At 45.8% G+C, this 10000-nt stretch overlaps 3 non-coding genes across 3 annotated transcripts in view; all 3 read right to left on the bottom strand.

Moving 5' to 3' along the window:
* Window positions 1–1102, bottom strand: part of LOC149408591 (large subunit ribosomal RNA) — a 4053-nt gene extending 2951 nt beyond the window's left edge. Inside the window, exon 1 of the ribosomal RNA XR_016305478.1 lies at window positions 1–1102. This exon is cut by the window's left edge and continues 2951 nt beyond it. This is a non-coding gene — a ribosomal RNA (large subunit ribosomal RNA).
* A 411-nt stretch (window positions 1103–1513) lies between these two features.
* LOC149408590 (5.8S ribosomal RNA) lies at window positions 1514–1675 on the bottom strand. The gene has a single exon (XR_016305479.1). It is a non-coding gene; the product is annotated as a 5.8S ribosomal RNA (ribosomal RNA).
* A 329-nt stretch (window positions 1676–2004) lies between these two features.
* On the bottom strand, window positions 2005–3944 carry LOC149408589 (small subunit ribosomal RNA). Its single transcript, XR_016305473.1, has one exon. It is a non-coding gene; the product is annotated as a small subunit ribosomal RNA (ribosomal RNA).
* Window positions 3945–10000: the final 6056 nt, after the last annotated feature.

Raw genomic sequence — 10000 nt, 5'->3', positions numbered from 1 at the left:
GCTCTCAGTGCGTCTCGATAATCGCACGGGGGCTTTCTCGAAACGCCTCGGGAATGCGGCGGGGCGTCTGACGACGCCCGCGCATCTTCCCTGCGACCGGCTCGAGGCCGGCCTTTCACTTTCATTTCGCCTCTGGGTTTATCAGTGTTCCCAATGACTCGCGCACATGCTAGACTCCTTGGTCCGTGTTTCAAGACGGGTCCTGTGAGTGCCCAAAACAAAACCACCGCCGACCGGGACGCGTCCCGTCCGAGAGCGCGCCGCTAACGACGGACACCCGACGCGCGACACCCGCGACGCACTAGACGCCGGGGGCCACGCGAAGGACGCCGCTGCAGCGCGACGGACGCCCGCGAGGGGCGGACGCGATCCTCGTTCTCTACCGTCGCTGCGTAATGTACGCCGCGGCCGTGGACACCGCGGCTCCGCCTCGCAGAGCGAGACGGGTCAACCGCACGGCGCATTCGACCGCGGCGCGACGGGTCGCGGTGTTATACTAAGGGAGAAGTGCACGCGCTCCGGGAGCCTGACGGCGCACCCGCGCACCCACCGCCCCGACCCGAAAGCCGAAGGCGAAGGTTTGCGCGAGGCGCGAGCCCCGACGGAAGACACGATGAATCTCCCCGTTCGCTCGTTTGAGTTCCACAGGTTTACCCCTGAACGGTTTCACGTACTCTTTAACTCTCTCTTCAAAGTTCTTTTCAACTTTCCCTCACGGTACTTGTTCGCTATCGGTCTCGTGGTAGTATTTAGCCTTAGATGGAGTTTACCACCCACTTAGGGCTGCACTCTCAAGCAACCCGACTCTAGGGAGAGAGACCGTCGCGGCCGGCTACCGTCACCACGGGCCTGGCACCCTCTGCGGGTAAGCGGGCCCCGTTCAAGATGAACTTGGACAGGCAGCCGTGACTAATGACCGCGCGTGTATGTATAACTCTCCTCCCGAACGCTACATTTCCCGGCGGCCCGCCGGGGCCGCAGGATTCAGCGCTGGGCTCTTCCCGTTTCGCTCGCCGCTACTCGGGGAATCCTCGTTAGTTTCTTTTCCTCCGCTTACTGATATGCTTAAGTTCGGCGGGTGATCTCTCCTGATTTGAGGTCGACAACAAAAATTTTATAAATTCGAGAAGTACGCAAAGCAACAGTGTGCGCGTATTCTCGCCCGTGCAGACTCTGTCAAGCGGGCGCGAAACCGACGAGCGTCCGCGGAGGTGCGCGCGGCCGAGAGCGCGAAGATCGCCCCGGACAGCCGACCGCTCGCGCGGTAGACTGCCCAGTTTTCAGCGTCGTCGCTAGCTCAAGGCTCGCACGCGTTCCTCCGCGTTTGGTATAACGCAAGCGGAAATCGCGCGCATCGAGAGAGCACTTCGTCAAATTTAACCGGACGCCGAGGTCCCGGCGCGCGTCTCCGAGGAGACGACGCGCGCGGGCCCCGGCGACGCCGGCAACGCTCGCTCTGCGCGCCCCCGTCCGAGGACGGGGGCGAGAGAACAGTCTGGTCGCATTGTGTGCGCGACCCTCAAACAGGAGTGGTCCGTCGACAAACTACGTCTTGCTCGGACCGCAATGTGCGTTCGAAATGTCGATGCTCATGTGTCCTGCAGTTCACACTCTGACGCGCATTTAGCTGCGTTCTTCATCGACCCACGAGCCGAGTGATCCGCCGTTCAGGGTAATAATGATAAAACAAACATAAATAGATACGTTTTAGTTTTCGGTTTTTACAATTTGGTTTGCGTTTTCGAAATGTTTATAATTCCATTCGACAAAAAGATTAATTTTGTACCGCCGCCTTCACGGCGACGGGTAAAATTTCACCGGACGAGCGGATAGAGGACGGAGCCCTCCTCCGCTCGACGCCGGCGGTTCTCGGTTCGCATCGGCGCCCTAGGGCGATCTCCGACGCAGTAATTTAGCATTCGTTCGATTATGGTTTATATGTATAATATGTTTTGTTTCATAATAATATTTCATATCATGGAAAGCACAAACATTAAACACAGGAAATGATCCTTCCGCAGGTTCACCTACGGAAACCTTGTTACGACTTTTACTTCCTCTAAATGATCAAATTCGGTCAAACTTTCCGACGCGTCGGATGCCCGTGAGAGCTTCCGCGCACCAGTCCGAAGACCTCACCAAATCATCCATCGGTAGTAGCGACGGGCGGTGTGTACAAAGGGCAGGGACGCAATCAACGCGAGCTGGTGACTCGCTTTTACTAGGAATTCCTCGTTCATGGGGGAGAATTGCAAACCCCAATCCCTATCACGAAGGGGTTTCATCGGGTTACCCGGGCCGTTAGGCCAAGGAGGACACGCTGATCCCTTCAGTGTAGCGCGCGTGCGGCCCAGGACATCTAAGGGCATCACAGACCTGCTATTGCTCAATCTCGTGCGGCTATATATACCGCCGGTCCCTCTAAGAAGATTTTCATTGTACGCCGGTAGTGAAGACCGCGAAACGCACGACCCCGACGCGCGAACGCCGAAGCCGCGCGCACACGGACCCTCGTGATACCGGTTGCACGTCTATTTAATAGGCTAGAGTTACGTTCGTTACCGGAATTAACCTGACAAATCGCTCCACCAACTAAGAGCGGCCATGCACCACCACCCACCGAATCGAGAAAGAGCTGTTAATCCGTCAATCCTTCCAGTGTCCGGGCCTGGTGAGTTTTCCCGTGTTGAGTCGAATTAAGCCGCAGGCTCCACTCCTGGTGGTGCCCTTCCGTCAATTCCTTTAAGTTTCAGCTTTGCAACCATACTCCCCCCGGAGCCCGAAAGCTTTGGTTTCCCGGGAGCTGCCCACCGGGTTAAAATTATGAAACTTCGGCGGATCGCTGGCTGGCATCATTTATGGTTAGAACTACAGCGGTATCTAATCGCCTTCGAACCTCTAACTTTCGTTCTTGATTAATGAAAACACCTTTGGCAAATGCTTTCGCTTTAGTCCGTCTTGCGACGATCCAAGAATTTCACCTCTAACGTCTCAATACGAATGCCCCCAGTCGTCCCTATTAATCATTACCTCTGGTATCAGAAAGCCAACAAAACAGAACCGAGGTCCTATTCTATTATTCCATGCGTACAATATTCAGGCAAGTGTTAGCCCGCTTTGAGCACTCTAATTTGTTCAAAGTAAACAGCCGCGACGGCCCGCCTCGGTGCGCGGCCGACCGTGAGGCCGACCGACACACGCCGGCGGTGGACGCACCGGCGAGAAGCCCCGCAGACGTGCCTGTCGTACCGCATTCGGTAGACCGACACCGCAGGACACAATTTCAACTACGAGCTTTTTAACCGCAACAACTTTAGTATATGCTATTGGAGCTGGAATTACCGCGGCTGCTGGCACCAGACTTGCCCTCCAATGGATCCTCATTAAAGGATTTAAAGTGTAATCATTCCGATCACGAGGCCTCGGACGAGTCCCGTATCGTTATTTTTCGTCACTACCTCCCCGTGCCGGGAGTGGGTAATTTGCGCGCCTGCTGCCTTCCGTGGATGTGGTAGCCGTTTCTCAGGCTCCCTCTCCGGAATCGAACCCTGATTCCCCGTTACCCGTGACAACCATGGTAGTCGCATAAACTACCATCGACAGTTGATAAGGCAGACATTTGAAAGATGCGTCGCCGGTGCTAGACCGTGCGATCAGCTCAAAGTTATCTAGAGTCATCTCGAATGGCGACGGACGGGGCGCGAACCCCGCCGCCGATTGGTTTTTGATCTAATAAAAGCATTCCTCCCGTTACCGGTCAGAACCTCGTTTGCATGTATTAGCTCTAGAATTGCCACAGTTATCCAAGTAACCGTGTACGATCTAAGGAACCAAAACTGATATATTGAGCCATTCGCGGTTTCACCTTAATTCGGCTTTTACTGAGACTTGCATGGCTTAGTCTTTGAGACAAGCATATGATTACTGGCAGGATCAACCAGGGAGCTGCACCACCGTCGGAGGGTTTTTAATCCTCCGAACGACAGAGGCCCGCCCTCGCGTAGAGGGCGCGGACAACACGGCGTTAAAGAACACGCGACGGAGTCACCCGCACGAGTCACGCTCATTATGCGTACCGCTATATTCTCCCGCTCGGCGACCGTCGCTAGACGAAAGCTCCGCGGGAAAATTTTTGCTTCAAACGAAGAAAGCGCGCGTAGGACGGCTCCCGCCCGAGAGAGAGAGACCGCACCCGCGACGACGCTATCGTCCGATTTATAATTCCCATTCGTAAAACGTGTACACCGAAAGCGCACGCCTTTGGCGAGGCAACAGTGAGACGGGGATAAAATCCTCCGCCTTTGCTTTTGAAAATTCTGCTCGCGCGGAACTCCAGAGTCAAAACATGAGCGCGAACGCCGCGCAGAAGCGGGCGTCACGTAGTTTCTCGCAAATAACACCGCCGACACGACCGATAGGCCGCCGCAGTTTGCGAACGCCGTGCATCGAGAGCCCGCCACACTCGGCGGGCACAAAGCTGTGCCGGGTCGCGTTCTCGCTCGGGACGGCGCCGAGCGCGATGCGCCCGCTCCGACCCCTCGAAGGCGCGCAGGCGGCCGGGCCGTCGGGCCTCGGGCGGCTCGCGAAACCGGGCACAAGGCGCTCGGTCTCGGTAAATAAATTTACTCTCGTCACTTACTTTCGTATTCGCATTTTGGAAATTTTAAATTATTTCATTTAATCGATGATACCGACCGACCGTTCCCGGTGAGTTTAAAAAAACTTAATACAGAGGTACGTAGTTATTTCAAATTTACACAATAAGAACATATTTCAAATAAAAATAAAAACTTAACATAGATATAATAATAATAATAATAAATAACTAACATAACTAACTAAATATATAACTAACAGATCGAGCGATTAGTCATAATAGAACCGATATAGTTTTACATGACAAAATTTTTAAAAATAACTTATATCATCGATGTCGCTATTCCGAATTCCTGTAATATTCAAAAATCTGTTAGTGAAAAAATAAGAAAATACACAGATTTAGGAAATGAGAAAAAAAGAATTTGGCATTCTCAGACTATAAAAATATTACCATTCGTTATTTCGGCTACCGGCATTATACCTAGCTCTCTTATTAAAAATTTAGGCGTATTAGATCTATCAAAAAATTTATATATAAAGATGCAAAAGTCGGTCATTTTGAATACATGTAGGATAACAAAAGATTTTTTTAAATGTTTATGTTGAGGGATCTGTAGGATTTATTTATAGGCCCCGTTAGGAGTTCTACCGAGCCGAACCCTCCGATATGAAAATATCTGGAGTCGGTGAATTATTTTCCCATTTGATCTCTGTTGAGTTGACGTGTTGTTCTTGTATTGTTTTGTATTTATTTTACTTTTTTAAATTTAAATTCCATTGACAAAGATCAATTTTTTGCTAATAAGTATTGGCAAAAAATTTTTATTGGCATAAAATTATATTGGCAGAAGATTTTATTGGCATCAAATTTTATTGGCAGAAAATTTTATTGGCCTAAAATTTTATTGGCATAAAATTATATTGGCAGAAAATTTTATTGGCATCAAATTTTATTGGCATCAAATTTTATTGGCAGAAAATTTTATTGGCATAAATTTTAATGGCAAAAATTTTTGTCAATTTATCTATTTGCAAAAATTGTAATCGCACCTAACCTGACCTGACCTAACCTAACCTAACCTAACCTAACCTAACCTAACCTAACCTAACCTAACCTAACCTAACCTAACCTAACCTAACCTAACCTAACCTAACCTAACCCAACCTAACCTAACCTAACCTAACCAAACCTAACCTAACCTAACCTAACCAAACCTAACTTAACCTAACCTAACCTAACCTAACCTAACCTAACCTAACCTAACCTAACCTAACCTAACCAAACCAAACCTAACCTAACCTAACCTAACCTAACCTAACCTAACCTAACCTAACCTAACCTAACCTAACCTAACCTAACCTAACCTAACCTAACCTAACCTAACCTAACCTACACTAACCCAACCTAACCCAACCTAACCTAACCTAACCTAACCTAACCTAACCTAACCTAACCTAACCTAACCTAACCTAACCTAACCTAACCTAACCTAACCTAACCTAACCTAACCTAACCTAACCTAACCTAACCTAACCTAACCTGATACATAAAGTAAATTCACCCGGCACCCACAAGACTAGGCAACATTTTAGAATTGTTATATTATATCATTTATTCTGTTGAGTTAAAAAAAAAAAAAAAACTTAATAGACGACATTGAAATTAAATCAAATAAATTCATATTTACACGTACATTTTTTAAAAATATATTCAATTAAAAATTAACATTTTTACCTCTACAAGAGTCCAAAAACACTCGTCTGTGAAGTGTAAAAAAATAATAATAAAATTTTACTTTTAAAACATATGTAAATAGGAGAAAAAAAAAATCATAACAAAACATATAAAGTGAAGAGATTTTTGTATATTTATACATAAGTACATACATACATACATACATACATACATACATAGTAAGAAAACGATTTTAAAAGGGATTCGAATAAAACAAATTCACCGACTATTACAGACCGCGATGCGCCCGCTCCGACTCCTCGACTGCGCTCAGACGGACGCCCGGGCGGTCGGGCCTCTCGCGGAACCGGCCGCAGTAGCGCGAGCCGCGTCGCCTCATCTCCGGCCGTCTGCCCGACTGCTCACGCTCGGTCTCGAAAAAATAAATTTACCCTCGTCGCTCACGTCTTCTCACTATCGAAATGTTAAATTATACATACATACATACATACATACATACATACATACATACATACATACATACATACATACATACATACATACATACATACATACATAGTAAGAAAACGATTTTAAAAGGGATTCGAATAAAACAAATTCACCGACTATTACAGACCGCGATGCGCCCGCTCCGACTCCTCGACTGCGCTCAGACGGACGCCCGGGCGGTCGGGCCTCTCGCGGAACCGGCCGCAGTAGCGCGAGCCGCGTCGCCTCATCTCCGGCCGTCTGCCCGACTGCTCACGCTCGGTCTCGAAAAAATAAATTTACCCTCGTCGCTCACGTCTTCTCACTATCGAAATGTTAAATTATACATACATACATACATACATACATACATACATACATACATACATACATAGTAAGAAAACGATTTTAAAAGGGATTCGAATAAAACAAATTCACCGACTATTACAGACCGCGATGCGCCCGCTCCGACTCCTCGACTGCGCTCAGACGGACGCCCGGGCGGTCGGGCCTCTCGCGGAACCGGCCGCAGTAGCGCGAGCCGCGTCGCCTCATCTCCGGCCGTCTGCCCGACTGCTCACGCTCGGTCTCGAAAAAATAAATTTACCCTCGTCGCTCACGTCTTCTCACTATCGAAATGTTAAATTATACATACATACATACATACATACATACATACATACATACATACATACATACATACATAGTAAGAAAACGATTTTAAAAGGGATTCGAATAAAACAAATTCACCGACTATTACAGACCGCGATGCGCCCGCTCCGACTCCTCGACTGCGCTCAGACGGACGCCCGGGCGGTCGGGCCTCTCGCGGAACCGGCCGCAGTAGCGCGAGCCGCGTCGCCTCATCTCCGGCCGTCTGCCCGACTGCTCACGCTCGGTCTCGAAAAAATAAATTTACCCTCGTCGCTCACGTCTTCTCACTATCGAAATGTTAAATTATACATACATACATACATACATACATACATACATACATACATACATACATACATACATACATGATAAGAAAACTAAAAAATAAACATTTTCACACTGAGGGCCATTAAGTGCGGCCCGTTTACTCCCGCCGTTTACCCGCGGCTACCACCCGAAATGAGATCCTCTCAGCTCCGCTCCGGTCCCAATGCTCCCGTAACATTTAAATTTTTTATTCTACGCTGCAAGAATGACGTTCCGAATTCGATTCCGAAATAAAAATCTATAAAAATAAATAAATTACAATTTCACATTGAGGGCCATTAAGTGCGGCCCGTTTACTCCCGCCGTTTACCCGCGGCTATCATCCGAAATGAGATCTTGTCAGCTCCGGTCCCAATGCTCTCGAAACCTTTAAATTTAATATTCTACACTAAGAATGGCGTTCCGAATTAGATTCTGAAATAAAATACGTCAAAAAAAAAGTTTTTTTTTCTTTTAAATCACACCGTGCCCGGGGCAAATGGCGTCATCGGGTGCGTCGCAGTTACTCCCGCCGTCCACCCGCGGCCGCTACTCGATATCAGATCCCACTCATCGCCGGCCCCGCTGCACCGAACCGCGGCTAAATTTATTATTCTACACTAAGAATGACGTTATGAGTTCGATTCTGAAATTTAAAAAAAATAAATATTTTATTTTTAAATAAGAAAATTTTGAAAACACGTTGAGGGCCGTTAAGTGCGTCCCAGTTACTCCCGCGCTTTACCCGCGCCCGCCGCTCTGAATTGCATTCCCTCACCTCCTGACGAAAATGATTTATTTAATTTATTAATTATCGAAGACAATATTACCGATTTCTAAACGAAAATCTGAAACAGAAAAATCAGAAAAGGATACGGTCACATCTAGGACTGATTTTTTTTTTTTATTATTTTGGTGATTTTTCTCTTTCAGATTTTCTTTTAGAATTCGCTAATATTATCTTCGATAATTAAATATTACAATATTAGGTTTTACTCAGTAAAGTTATTCCAAAAAATAAATAATTACTATTATTATTATTTATAATTTTTATTCACACATAAATATGACACTTAGGTACACAGCATAAGAAGAATAATAACAAAAAACCTAATTTTCCCCGAAACCGCTACGCCATCTATCGTCTACAATGTTTTGAACTCATCAAAAGACGAAAAAAAAGAAGAAAGGTTTGTGAATTGATTTCTTTTTTCGATATCATACTACAAGTCGTAAGTTGGGTTTCTATATTATATTGATCGGCGACCGGATAAATCATCAAAATGATAATTCATCACATATTTAAAAAGTTATGTAAAGTCATGGAAAGTGATGAAACAAAAACTTTTTTTTACTGGGTTAAGTAGGTTAGGTTAGGTCAGGTTAGGTTAGGTTGGGTTAGGTTAGGTTAGGTTAGGTAAGGTTAGGTTAGGTTAGGTTTAAACAAATCATCGTTTTTAATGATTCTATATCACTTTTTAAAAGTGTGTTGAACAGTCACCGTGTTGAGTTAGCATGGAACCATATTGATCATAAATTTTATATATAATCATAATACATAGGGCGACTGAAGAAAGCCACACTAAGTTTATCGAAAACCGCCACGAGTGTCGATGAAATAAATAAATAAATAAATTAATTAAAATTAAAAGAAAATCGATAAATGCAATCAGGTTGCATGATAAATCACCACAATGACAACAGAACACACATTGAAAAAGTGATATGAAGTCATTAAAAGTGATGAAACAAAAATTGGGTTAAATACTTATACTCGTAACCTATTCAACCTAGTTTTTGTTTCATCACTTTTCATGACCTCACATCGCCGTTTAAAGGTTTGTTGAATTTTGATTTTGACGATTTATCCGGTCACTAACCCCTAACCTAACCAGAATACGGGACACGTCTCCATCGTCTTTTTTTTTTCGAAAATTCGGTTAAAAAAAAAAAATAACATTCTGGAGGAGAACCACCACTTTCTTGCCCTGTTTTAGGTACTGACAGTACCCCTTCAGAGCAACAACTCGGAAACTGCTTTTAAATTTAACTGAAACTGTAATGAAACATTCTTTATGGGCATTCTGGTAATCATGTACCGCTTCTGTTGCGGTTATCATCTGGGCTCGCTCCACATGAATTAACATACACTTTACGCATTGAAAGAGTCCATAAATTTTTTTTAAGGTTTTTTTATTCTCGCGGCTCTATGGACGTTACCCTTGGCTTTACCCATCGATTTATATATTAGGCATGACCAATTACCACTCCCTAGAG

The sequence above is a fragment of the Hesperophylax consimilis genome, unplaced genomic scaffold (genome assembly GCF_061612785.1).
Source record: "Hesperophylax consimilis isolate HC1 unplaced genomic scaffold, BYU_Hcon_1.0 scaffold_167, whole genome shotgun sequence".
Classification (NCBI taxonomy): domain Eukaryota; kingdom Metazoa; phylum Arthropoda; class Insecta; order Trichoptera; family Limnephilidae; genus Hesperophylax; species Hesperophylax consimilis.
This window is presented reverse-complemented; position numbering and strand designations above follow the sequence as displayed.